Raw genomic sequence first — 14,204 nt, 5'->3', positions numbered from 1 at the left:
TGCAATGAATGAAACCAGAAATCAATAACAGAAAGATAACAGGACATTCTCCAAACACTTGGAAACTAAGCCACACACTTCTAAATAATCTACGGGTCAAAAACAATGTGTTAAAAGAAATTTAAAACTATATTTAACTGAATGAAAGTGAAAATACAATATATCAAAATATGTAGAACCCAGTTAAAGCAGTCCTGAGCGAAATTTATATCACTGAATGCCAACATTAGAAAGGAAGAAATGTCTCAAATAAATATTCTAAGCTCCCATCTCAAGGTGTTAGGAAAAGAAGAGTAATGTAAACCCAAAGCAGGAGGAGGAAGGGAATAATAAAGCTAAGAGCAGAAATCACACAGAGAGCATCCTGTGAACACAAAGGCAGGGGTGGGAGTGGAGCAGCTGCAAACTAAGGAGCACCAAGAACTGCCAGCAACCAGCAGGAACTGAGGTGCAAGGAAGGATTCCGTGCAGGTTTGGGAGGGAGCACAGCCTTGCTGATACCTTGATTCCAGGCTTTTAGCTGCCACAACTGAGACAATAAATTCCTGTTGTTGTGAGCCACCCCATTGATGGTGCTTTATCCCAGCAGCCCTAGGAAACAAACTCAGCTTCCGGGGAGGTAGGGGATAGGAAAGAACAAGGAAAAACCTAATTAACCCAACCGAAGGCAGACATTATTTTTAAAAATAGCAAAAGAAAAAGGTTGTATTTAATGAGTACAAATAACATAGCAGAAGTATTTTCAAATATACCAGTAATTTAAACCCTACTCCCGGTGAATAAAACACATCTTTTTAAGCTCCAGGAACATTTATAAAATTATGAGGGCCCCAAGTTTGCAAGAAATCTCAAAAAATTTCAAAGAATCACATTCATATAGACAACATTCCTCAACAAAAGTACAACATTGTTTATCTATGAATTCAACTTCATACTAAGAGAAATGCATAGTAAACTACAAGGACATATCATGTTTTACTTACATTGAATGGCCAGATTATTATGATCTCTGAACACATAATAATCTGGCCACTCAGTGTATATCCTATATAATAAAAGGCTAATATGCAAATTGTCCCCTCCATCAGGAGTTCGACCAGCAGGCAGACCAGCCAACCACCCATGTCCCCTCCCCATGGCCAGGCTGGCCGGATCCCACCCATGCATGAATTCATGCACCGGGCCTCATATACACACACACACACTGAGTGGCCAGTGCATTCAGAGATCATAATAATCTGGCCACTCAGTGTATACTGCAAACAAAAAAGAACTGGAACATGGAGTTGCCAGGATGGGAAACTAAATTGATATAATTTGGTTATATCTGTCAAACTTAAAATACATATTTTCCCTTGCCCACCAATTCACTGCTAAGAATTTTTCCTATAGGTACACTTATGAATGTGCAAAAAGAAATGTGTACGAGGGTTTCCATCACAGTAATGGTTGTTATAGCAAAAGATACAAAACTCTTAATATCCATTAGGGTGAGCATGACTAAATTGTGGTCTTCTCAGGTAATGAATATTAACAAGAATGAGGCAATGTCATTTGTATTGACATGGAAGAGCTCCAAGATTTGCCAAATGTGACAATGTGCATAGCCAAAATTATTATTATTATTATTATTATTATTATTATTATTATTATTATTTTGTTGTTGTTAATCCTCACCAGAGGATATTTTTCCATTGGTTTTTAGAGCTAGTGGGAGGTAGGGGAAGACACTGAGAAAGAGAAACATCAATGTGACAGAGATATATCAATTGGTTGCCTCCTGCACACAGAATCAAAACCCCGACCATTTAGTCCACAGATCAACGCTCTCTATGCACAGAGCCAAACTGGCTAGGGTGCAGAATCATTGTTTTTTTATAAAGAAAGAAGAGGTATTTACATTTTAGAATCATACCACGAATCTGTTAACAGTATTTGCTTCTGAGAAGACTAACTTTTAAAAATATATTTTGTAATATATCTGCATTTTACCTTGTTCATTATTACTACTATTCAAACAATAAATACGCAACATTGCTTATTCATTTAAAATGCAACACCAAAAAATAAAATGAAGTCTCTAGTGAGAAGCTAATAAACTACAGAAATTCCAAATTCCTTTGTGCATTCCCTTTAAATCCTTTTATTGATGAACTGTCAGGGCTGACATGTCTGGGCAATTAAACCAGCAAACACGTTCAACAAGGTTTTTAAGAGGCTCTGCACCTGACTGGGACACATAAAGTTCTCAGTCAGAAAACTGCAAGGCAGAAACACTGCCAACAAATGGAAGACTGCTTCCTCTGATGGCAAACCGACTCCATGAGTTCTGGCCACCTCCGAGATCTCTCTCCCCATCCTCTTCCCAAAGGACACACCAAGCACAGCTGGGCCCGCCTCAGGAACTTCCCGTGTGCTACTCTTGTTTCCTAGAATGCTTCTACACACCATCCCTCACAACCCCTGGCATCCTTCCTATATGCCCCCCCAGGCAGTCACTTGGCTTACTCCCTGGATTCACACAGATCTCTGCCCCAATTTGACTTATTCAGAAAGCCCTCACCTGACCAGCTAATCTGAAACAGTACTACTACCCTCCAGCCCCTCAAAACCTTCTTCCACTGCTTTATTTTATTTTTTCATCACTTTTCGCTACCTGACATGATATTCCTTGCTTGTTTGTTTGCTCCCAGCACTAAAAGGAAAGCCCCATGAGGGCAAGGTATTATCCACTAGTACCTGATAGCACCCAGTAGGTACTAAATAAATGTTTGTCACATAAATTAAATAAAATTTGCAAATGGGAAATCAATAGCAATAGTTTTCCTGTATGTTTTGGCCAAATGCCATACACTGTAGGTTGGGTTTTTTTTTGTTTGTTTTTTATTTTTATTTATTTTTTTAAAGGAACGTTTTTACTGTTTTTTTTAAATATATTTTATTGATTTTACACAGAGAGGAATTGAGAGGGATAGAGAGTTAGAAACATCGATGAGAGAGAAACATTGACCAGCTGCCTCTTGCACATGCCCCACTGGGGATGTGCCCGCAACCAAGATACATGCCCTTGACCAGAATCGAAACTGGGACCTGCCAGTCTGCAGGCCAACGCTCTATCCACTGAGCCAAACCGGTTTTGGCAGGTTGTGGTTTTTTTTTAACTGCAGTTTTTTTTCCTCTTTTATGCCTAATCAATGATCAAAGATAGGGCAAAAGGAAAAAGAACAGATTCAAGAATGGATCAAAAACTTGTACCATGATTTTGTTAAAATTCTCCAGGCTCACTTGTTACAGGTTCAAGGTCAGCATTTATTTCCTTGGTCATTCAATCATAAAAAGTTAGGGAAAACCTTATTTTCAGACAGTATGAGAAATAAACACCCAATGCTCCTGAAGTGTTCTAAAAGCAATGATAAGTTTAAAGAAGTTACTTGATCTAAGCCAGCGATTTTCAAGAATTTTTAAAACATGCAATACCTGGCTATTAAATCAGGGGCACTGATCTCTTTTCCCTTAGGATGTCAAATAAAGAAATGACAACAGTCAACACAACAATAGTCTTCCGGTGTGAAGGGCCTGTCTTGAACATAAATATATAGGTCTTCTAGTAGATTTACATTTTATTGGTCATGTTGCATAATAAGTTTGCATCTTATTGATTAATTTTTGGTACCAGAAATGTTTATATATAAGTATAGAAACCTGATTCTTTTTAAAGTCACTTTGGAGCAAAAAGGGTTGGTAATTACTAAATTTTTTGTAGACCAATAAAAATTATAACTATTTTCTGTCAGCTCAGCCAAAAAAAATATATTTTTGGTGTGCCACAGAATTTTAGTATTTAGTGTATGTGTGCCATGAGATGAAAAAGGTTGAAAATTGCTGACCTAAACCTATGGGAGGGACCTTGGCCCTCAAGGCCCAGCAGGTAGTCCTGGCTAAGTCCCTGAGGGTCAAGAATTCAGCTGCCAGCTCCCGGAGGGACAACCCCAATCCCTATCAGATGTCTATTAGACTTCTCCCACTCACCTTCTTTATGCCTCACTACCAGAGAAATGGCACTAACTAATATCAAAGAATCCTCCCACCCAGCTTCTTCCATGCAGCTATGCTCTGAAGGTACCCCTACTTGGCTCTTTAAGGGAGTCCCACATCCTGGTAAGCCTAAGTCACCAGCTCATCCATCATCCTAGTCTCCAGCTCTGACCTAAGAGAAGATGGTGTAAGCTGTACGGCACCAAGCCAAACGCTCCACTGTCTTCCCACCACAGTCTTGTAACCCACTAACCCTACAACACCTGTCCCACCCCTGCACATCCACTGGGTCCCTCAGGACACGCTATACACTTTTGTGAATTAGCACACAGCCTAGTATCGTGCCAATAAACTGTTTCTGGAATTCAATTCCAGCAAAGAAAATAACTGCCTACAATTAAAAGACAAAATGTGTGTGTGTGTGTGTGTGTGTGTGTGTGTGTGTGTGTACCCACTCTACTCCCCACCCTGGGCTTTTCCAGTCTCAAGTCAGGAAGTTCTTCATGTAGACTAACCTAACTCCTCCTTGAATCACTATGACTTACATAAAAGTTTTCACTGGAAAGAGAGAAGAGTGCATAAATACTGTCCATCTTATATATCTTCAAACACTTAAGGGCCCTACTCTAACCTCCTCGTCTCTAGAATTATTAAGCTCTCTCCTATAAGACTATGGCAATCATCCTATATATTGCATTGTCCTCTTCACTGAAATACTGCAAGTTCGAATCAGATAATAAAAATAGTTCAGTTGCGGAAAATTCTGCTCTAATATTTAAACCTACCCAATTACTATACCTCTTTGCCTGTTATATTTTAAACACAGCAGAGAATTAGGAAACAATTGCTTTTTCGAGCATCTGTCACCACTGACCCTGGGTTACCTTGGCAGAGTACACTTACAGCATTTACCTGCGATTATTATGTGCTCCAGTGACATTATTACAAGAGGGGGCAGGAACAGTGTCAACCTAATGAGGCGGCAGATTATATCTGATGGTCTCCATCTGAAAATCAGGGCAGGCCAGGCTGCCTGCTAATCAAGTCACCGAAGGCCCTTCACCTGGGACAACAGCAGCCTTTGTCTACACCCGGGAGGAAAATGAGCCGCGTCCTTTCTAGTGCTAATAAGTTTAGTGGGGACGGGTTATGTTCCATGGGAAAGGCCGCTCTCCCCCCTCCAGGGCAAGCATCCAAAGCGAGGGGCCAGAACCCGTTCCTTCCAGAGCTGGAGCTCGAACCACTTTGCTGAAGGCTGACACCGTGTCTTTGTGCTCAAAATCACCAGCTCAAAACCATCACTTTTCACAGTGCTTGACATGGAATAAGGGCTCCTTGTACGTTTACTGTATAAATGAATGAAAGCGTTCTTAAGATTTACACTTGCCTCTACACTTCCTGGTAGCCAAAGCAAAAAGGGAAATGCACGGGTTTGAAGGAGAGAGGAGAGAACCTATTCAGAAGGCATGGTACTGCTGCAAACATCGTTTTGGAGAATGTTGAGCACATGCTTCCATGAGTTTTTTAAATCCTCTGCTGAAAACCCATGCAAAAGGCCAGAAATAAGTCAATGACCTTTACGGGATTTATGAGGTAGAAAGATCTGTTGGTCACACGGGGATTTCCTCATCCACACCTGCTTATGGAGCAAGGATCAAGGTCAGTAGCTTCTTCTCTGCATCCTCAACAGCCAACATGAATGCGCTATGGAGTCTGGTCTGCTCGCATTGGCTGCTGAGCCTGGAACAAGAGACCGTGCAGAAGCTCCCCCAGAAGGTCATTCCCACAGTGGTTAAATGTGGTTTAGAAAAGGCAGCCCCAGTTTCCCAGCAAGTGGTCAGAACCCACTTGCCAATGAAGTACAACTAAGTCTAGACTTAGCTTTTTCTTCCCTCGGTACACAGTTAGCAATGACAAGAGAGACTCCATGTATTCAAACAGAGGTGCAGCAAAGAGAACGTAACTTGGGGTTTAAGAAAGAACTAATTTCATTGAATAATATCACATACTCTCTCAACCCAGGAGAAAAGAATATACTATATAGTTTTTGTTTCTAAGCAGGATAATAGAAACCAAAGAAAGCATTCAGCCTTCCAAATTTTGGAATTTAATGATACTCTAAAGAGTGAAAAGCTCTGATAACTCCAAAGTCAGCCAGGTTGCAATGAAACAAATCATCTTACCTGCTCTTTGAGGTAGTGTCACTGATAGATGTGCCAAAACACCCGCAGAAAGGCTGCATCAAAATCTAAAACATGTATTCCTTTGTCCCATCAATTCCACTTCTGGGAATCTATCATAATTAAATAACATAAATATATTTATGAAGTGCAAAGATGAATGTATAAGGACTTATTGTAGTATCTATAAGTATTGTTTGTGAAACAAACTGAAAACAATCTAAATATCGATGGACAGAAAGTTGACTAAATTAAGCATGGCATGTTTAAAGAATTATAATGATTGTCTCAGTCTTACACACACAAATATTCATTGAGCACCTGCTAAGCTGAGCTTGGGTCTAGGTGCTTGAGTAACCACTCAACTAATGATAAGCCTTTCTCTACTATTTGATTACCCAACTTAAAAGAAAATATGTCATTTAAACACATTTAAAAACAATCATTATTCTTGCTGTGTATCAAGGGATTTTTCATTGTTCTCTGTCTCTTAGCTCCTAAACACATAGAAAAAAAAAAAAAAAAAGGTGAATCTTCTTTCCTTCAACAACTACATCCTTGTATTTGATAGCACTGTTCCCTCTCCACAGAAGAAGCTGGTTCAAAGACCTTTTAATTAAGCAGATATCCACTAGCTTATTCTTGCCTGTATTCTTAAATCTACACTTCTTTCCAGGAATAATTCTTTTTTCATAAAGTCTTCATGTGTCAGCAAGGACAAATTTTTCTGCAGAATGTGGAAGACCCACACCTAGTAGGGCATGCTGGAATCCTACTAGTAAACTGACTGCAGCATCCTCACAATTTGTTTTCTTTTAGATGTTTTCCACTAATTCACACTCTTCAATTAATGCCTCAGCCTGCGAGCACAATAAAATCTTTCAGTACTGTATCTATTAGCTGCAATCATGAAAATAAAATCCACTGGCATAGATGTGCTGTCTCATGGGCCCATTGCCACCTGGGAAGGTGAAGTTCTAGCAGAGAACCCGCTGAGATGCTGACGCAGACCCAGACCCTCCAGGAGCTGGAGTTGCCTGCAGCCACGATGCCATGAAAAGCACATTCTTTCATTTAGTCCAGGTAAGAGTAGCTCATGAAGTATTGCAAATAACATTTCTTAAAACTCACTGTCTTGATATTATGTTTCATCAGATGCTTTTAAGAAGTTAACACCAAGAGAAACATGGATCTGAAGTAATACCGTTTAATCTTATATGCATATGAAAATGGTGTAATCAATGTATTTTTCTTCGTGCTTGGTTAACAGAAAGTTCAGAACCAGATGTAAATCTTAAACGCATTCATTCATTCATGTATTTAATAAACACAGATGGAGACCCTATTACATGTGAGGCACCATACAAAGTGCTGGTGATTCTGAACTCAGCTTTCCAGAAAACCCTGGACAGATTTTGAATTTACAGGTGGCCAATACTATGACTGAGATGCACAGGGTATCCTGAGCACTCAGAAGAGTATCTCACCCAGCGTGGGCAGATGGTGGGCGATGGCAGGAGGGAAGGAAGGTGGTGGGCAATGGCAGGGAGAATCAAGGATTCCCCTAAAAATAATACAGGTATAGCCATGGTTGGCAAACTGCAGCTCTTGTGCCACATGGGGCTCTTTGGCCCCTTGAGTGTGGCTCTTCCACAGAATACCACAGCCTGGGCGAGTCTATTTTGAAGTGGCATTAGAAGAAGTTAAATTAAAAAAATTTGGCTCTCAAAAGAAATTTCAATCATTGTACTGTTGATATTTGGCTCCGTTAACTAATGAGTTTGCCAACCATTGGATAACAAAAACATGCGTACACTCTTTAACAGCTGATAGCTCAAGTGATGTTTCTTTTCAGCCAAGCTTTGAACAAAGGAAATTCATCCTAAAATGCTATTGGAAGTTTGAAAATGCAGTTGAAGTACAAACACTGTTGTTATAATTATTCAAAGTGTGTATACATGTTGGTAAGGGGAGGGAGAGACATAGGGTGATAACTCAATTTTCTCTCCTTTTCAGGTTTCACTGATTTGAAACAATGGGTGAAGCCAGACTGAGCTTTGAACAAAGAAAATTTTATCCACTATGCTTTTTTATGGGGGGTTCATAAAAGGTAAAGTTTACAGTATAAAACTTGCAACACTTGATGAATTGAGGACACACAAATACCAAACCAAATGACTCTTGATGTTTGTGATTCCATTGCTTTGTGTTATCAGCACTGCCTGGACCAGAACAGTCATTAGTTTGAAAACAGGCATTGGGAAAAAAATTACTCATTTCTGTAGATTCTTTTTAAATTTTGAAAATGAACTGTATGTTCGTAACACTGACTTTGTAATCGTTCAGAGTGTGTCTAAATTTTTAGTGGGACACCCTATATATCATTTGTGGGTTTTGGTAAATTATCTCTCATTTGATTTTTGATGTTTCTGGTTCTTTCTGTAAAATTTCAAACTTTCTTAGAAGTAGCTGGGAAAAATACATATTTATTTATTCATTCATACATATGCACACAAAACTTCCTAAACAATATCATTTTAACCTAAAGGAATCCTCAGATTTTATAAAATAAAGCTTACAATGGGGTATTATAAGGGACTCTATGAAAATCAGACATAACTAGAAGTAATCTGCTTTGAAGAGTTGATCCTTGCCATGAATGTTTTCCAAGATTCCAAAATAACTTTGGTTTTAAAATATTAAGGCATCTTCTTATTAATTTAGCACAGTCTTAACCTTGTCTGCTTCACTCCTGCTTATTCCAGCATGCCAAACCCAAAGACCTTGACCCAGAGCTCTGGACTGGTAGACAGTGACTGACAACACAGATTAACGACATGATTTCTTGATGGATCTTGGCTTACTTCCAGATTTGGCTAATTCAAAGCCAGTGCATTCCTCTGCCTCCTCCTATACCTACATTTCCCTCCACCACATCATGCACTGTGAGAGAATGGGGTTGCTGGCAACATTTCAAGTTATATCATTGATTTGAATCTATCCCCAAGCAAACCGGCTTTTATTTCAGAAGAACACTCTAGCGATCTGAATTGCAGGGGCAGTAAAACAATTCTACATTTATGTAGCATTCCCATCCCCTAAGGAATAGTGTTATATGCCTACAAATATCTTAGAAGCAAGAATGAGTTTGGTGGATTAGAGTCTTTTCTGTGGCTTTCTGGAAAAAAAAAAAAAAAAAAAAAAAAAAAAACACCAGAATTCCCTGCAGTAGAAATATGATGAAGTTGATGCTTAATAACAACAACAACTGCTTTAATAAAAGACATTGTATGCATAATTTTCACTTAATAATAACTACTTCAAAACCCCTATGGTAAAAACAATCATATTCAGCTTATAAATCAGAATCAGCAAGGTGTGCCTTTCAGGGGAGCATGCAGGGAGGAGTGGACTCGATCCTCAAGGTACCTCTGCTGAGATCTTTCTCCAGCTGACATCCACATGGCCTCCTCCTCCCCACCCTTTCTTCAGCTGTCTACCCAAAAGTCTTCTGGTCAGAAAGGCCTTTCCTCATGACACTTCTCTAAAATAGGCCTCAGCTTTCCTTAGCCCCCTCTTTTGCTTGCTTGCTTTTCTTTGGTTCTTTTATAATTGTGTTCTTTGGTCTGTCCTTTCTCCTATCCCTTTCTTTCTTCCTTCCTTCCTTCCTTCCTTCTTTCCTTTCTTCCTTCCTTCCTTCCTTCCTTTTTTCCTTTCTCCCTCCCTCCCTTCTTTCTTTTCTTCCATCCTTCCTCCCTTCCTTCCTTCCTTCCTTTCTTTCTTCCTTCCTTCCTTTGTTTCTTATCACTACAGAAACATATTTGTTCATTTGTTTTCCCTCTTCCTTCAATATAATTAACATATGCCCTAGAGATCAGAGGCTGTGCTTTGCTCATTACTATATTTTCAACATCTGCACCAAATAGGCATTTAATAAATATTTGCTGGATTAATGTGTGTGTTTTTCTATTTTACTCTAATAACTCACTCACTTTCCATCCATGCATCCTTACCCAAAAAAAAAGTCATAGTTGATTGGAGCAAATACCTCCAGTTCTGTTCATTGTGCAGCGATACATCTAGAACTATACCACAGGGCCCAACAACGGAATGCATTCTGACTCAGGGGCTCTGACATTCTTGGGACCTGCCTACTCTGCATGGTTCCCCAAAATGTTCCCTGATCAAGCAGAATATCTGGGTACACCCTTGAAATAAAACAGATTTACACTGGCTCTACTGACTGACTTTCCAGCAGCTAAAGTTAAGAGTGGGGGGTAGGAGAGAGGTATTCAGACCAGAGACCAGCAACAACACTGCACACTCAAGAGCCTCATTAACCTGACCATGCTGCCCCAGGACACCCAGGCTACTTCACACTTCAGAATCTCTGTGGCCAAAAACATTAACCTTCCTGAATATGCATCTGTAAGACCTATTAAATCTTAAGTTTAGCTAAAGGAAAACAATCCAGGTAGGTGAAGACATGAGAGGCCGTGAGTCACTTAAATCACAGGAGATCTAGAACCCAGTAAAACAAGAACCATAAAATACAACTAAAGAAGCAACAAAGTGCCAAAACCGGTTTAGCTCAGTGGTAGAGCGTCGGTCTGTGGACTGAAAGGTCCCAGGTTCGATTCCGGTCAAGGGCATGTACCTTGGTTGCGGGCACATCCCCAGTAGGGGGTGTGCAAGAGGCAACTGGTCGATGTTTCTCTCTCATCAACGTTTCTAGCTTTCTATCTCCCTCCCTTCCTCTCTGTAAAAAATCAATAAAATATATTTAAAAAAAAAAAAAAAAGAAGCAACAAAGTGTCTGATTCATCACTGCTCTTGGCTCTGTACAAGGGAACATACTCTAAAAAAAAAAAAAAAAAAAAATTAAGAATGGGCAAATTAAATAAAAGCATCAGGCCACATAAGCTAAGAGACTTTGAACAAACCTTAATTCTATGTCTCAGAATTCTGTCTTGACATTTGCAACCAAAGTGTTCTATGAAACTGCCTGCCAAGGAGCAAAGAAGCAGAGCCTATCAAGTCTTTCAACAAGCTGCTGAGAGCTGAAGGCTGATTGAATGGGGCAGGACCCAGGGCAGTTAACAAACTGGACTACTATACATCTGTAAGATGGAAATAAGGTGTCCTCGTCATCATCAGTTACTCTCCTCACTAAATAGCTCTAAAAGAGCCCTTCTCCTTCTTGTTGTGTAGCTGCCAATGATTTCATATCTATCTGCAGGAGTGGGGGGAGGGGGGGAGAGATGAGGCTGCCAGAATGTGGGGCCTTTGCCTGGTACCTACTGGAGCTGCCACAGATGGAGAAATTTGAGCTACACCCGACACCTTCTCTGGAGAAAAAAAAAAAATCCATGGAATCATGTTCTATTGGTTATTAACCCATATGCCTTTTCTAAGGTCCTGTCCTATTGCCCAGTGGAAATCAAATCATGATACATGGAAGATAGACCCATCTCTACAGCAGCCTTTTGAGTATGAGTCTGTAGCAGGCAGCCTTCTCTCCATCTAGAATGCTTCTATTTGCTGCACACAAGAAATCTGGCTCAGCCTTAGAAAAGATGAGTTTTCAAGACTGCAGAAAGATGAACTCCATTATAGGTATGCTCTTCTTTTGGTGTAATGAGTCAAACCCTTGTCTGCTCCATTTTATGTTATTCTATGCAACACAGCTCTGACTTGCCTTTGATTCCGATTCTAAAAAAGGCAACATTAATGTATGGGAAGGACCCACGATGCCAGCTTTGATCAGCCACTAACTATATAGCATTGGGCACACCACTTTCCCTCACTTGGTCTTGGTTTCCCCATTTTTTAAAGCTCAAAGATGAGACTAAAACGAAATATGTCTACTCTTCCAGTCTCTGGCTCTGTGGACTTTTCTGAGATGTATCTCTCTTTGAAAGAAGTATTTTCACCATCAATTCTTTCTGACCTATCACTCTGTTTTTAGCTCTTATTTGTCCTCTTCTTTATTCCTACAGACTTTGCTGGTCAGGTGCCTTTGCCCTCTGCTAGAGAATTTTCTGTGAGCCTCTTCAAATCCCATAGGACAGTGGTCGGCAAACTCTTTAGTCAACAGAGCCCAATATCAACAGTACAATGATTGAAATTTCTTTGGCTCAGTGGACAGAGCGTTGGCCTGAGACTAAAGGGTCCTGGGTTCCGGTCAAGGGCACGTACCTTGGTTGCAGGCATGTTCCCAGTAGGAGATGTGCAGGAGGCAGCTGATCGATGTTTCTAACTCTCTATCCTTCTCCCTTCCTCTCTGTAAAAAAATCAATAAAATATATATTTTTAAAAATGAAATTTATTTTGAGAGCCGAAAACCGACTTCTGCGCATGGGCCACGAAGTTTCAATTCCACTGTACGTGCACGCCCGTACGGGGTATTTTGTGGAAGAGCCACACTCAAGGGGCCAAAGAGCCACATGCAGCATGCGAGCCAAGGTTTGCTGACCACTGCCGTAGGAGACTGACCTCAGCTTCAGGGTTGCCCAGAGCCCTGACAACTCTCCCATCCATTCACCATCCGATGGGGAGGAGAGAAGTGGCCGACTGCCCACCCAGGCCCACACACGTCCTTTCTAACTCTTGGCTTATACACTGTCATGCAGGAGGCTTGCGGCCCTGAAGGCGTGAGTGGCCTCTATCACCTTCCCAACATGCTTCTCTCTTCTTTCCGTTTCCTTTATACTTCTTATACTTTTTCACTCTTTTTATTCTCTCCCTTTTTCATCTCTTCTCAGCTGGTCCAGTCAGCACACTAAGGGGATTATTTAGACCCACCGGTAACCCACAGGAAAATAAAACTGAATAAGAAATTGCTGCTTATCTGCAGTGAACAGAACAGAAGATTAGGATGGAGAGCTAAGTGAAGGGGCTTCTGCTGACAGCGTTAAGAAAGCTGCAATGCAAAACCACGTGAGTGGAAATGAATGCACAATCGCCAGTGAAGGTCAATAACTATCTTATTCTGGAAACATTCTAAGATACAGCTTTGTGTCCAAAGGTCTTTCGTAAAACGTCAATATGATTAGGGGAGGATCCAGAAACCACAGTATCTAACCAGTGTGCGAACAGCATAATCCCTGAGATTAATGCAACTCCAGATCACAACCGTTTAATACATTTCTGCTAAGCATGAGTAGCTCGTGCGGTGAGGATTTGTAGTTCAATAAAAATATCTTCTCTCCATCCACTTGTGAACATAATACACTCAACAGCCATGCGATTAACAGAAGCAGCCTCGTCCAGGAGGGCTGCCAACGGCAGGCAGAGGTGCGGCACATCTAAGCAAATGAACACGGGAAGGTATCATTACGGCTGGTGTTGTAGACATTTGGGATAAAAGGCTTTTCCAGTAAGTAGGAGGTTTTAGGCAGGGGACAAGTCTTTTAGAGGTCCTTAGGCACAATAGCCTTTCCCAGGCACAAACAGGTACAAGGAAGGCGCAGACGTCAGACCGTGTCCTCCTGTCCCCAGCTGGAAAGATCTGGTGGGATGTAGGTGGAGCAGATACAGATTTTCAGAAGCAGCAGGAATAGTGTCACCGCTCCCCTCCCCAGTCATGGAGAATCACTAATCCGGCCTGGCTGCAATTCAATGGGACTAGGCCTACCTTCCTCTTTCAGACCCAAAAACCTTTTAAAAAAAAAAAAATAAATAAGCACCATGAACTTCCCCTCCAGGTGTAAAACAGAATTTTCCAGGTCCCTAAAATGGATGGCTACCTTTTGTCTCTCCTGGATTAATCACTCCATGGACGCGTGCCTAAATAAAGACTCGTTACAAAGTAGCTACAGAACAGGAGCCAAACTCTATGTTCAAATTAACGTAGTTGACTTTCCCCCCTGTTCTTCCCCTTCAAAAGCCATTTAAAAGTTGTTGTTTTTTTTTTCTTTCCCCGTAGAACAATATCAATGCAATACATCTGGAAATTGGCCATTCTCACTTCAGCACATGTTTGGGTTT

General features: G+C 40.7%; 1 protein-coding gene across 6 annotated transcripts in view; it reads right to left on the bottom strand.

Moving 5' to 3' along the window:
• LYPD6B (LY6/PLAUR domain containing 6B) overlaps positions 1-14,204 on the bottom strand; it is a 166,075-nt gene that overhangs the window by 74,465 nt on the left and 77,406 nt on the right. The window contains exon 3 of one of the 6 annotated variants that reach the window (XM_084893058.1): positions 6,219-6,328. The exons of the other annotated variants lie outside the window; for them this stretch is intronic. The gene's annotated coding sequence lies outside the window, so the exon portion shown is untranslated. The remainder of the gene's footprint in view (positions 1-6,218; positions 6,329-14,204) is intronic. 6 annotated transcript variants of the gene reach the window in all.

The sequence above is a fragment of the Pipistrellus hanaki genome (assembly GCF_964339955.1).
Source record: "Pipistrellus hanaki genome assembly, chromosome: 8".
Lineage (NCBI taxonomy): Eukaryota > Metazoa > Chordata > Mammalia > Chiroptera > Vespertilionidae > Pipistrellus > Pipistrellus hanaki.
Note: the sequence above shows the minus strand (reverse complement) of the source record. Positions and strands in the feature narration are given on the sequence as shown.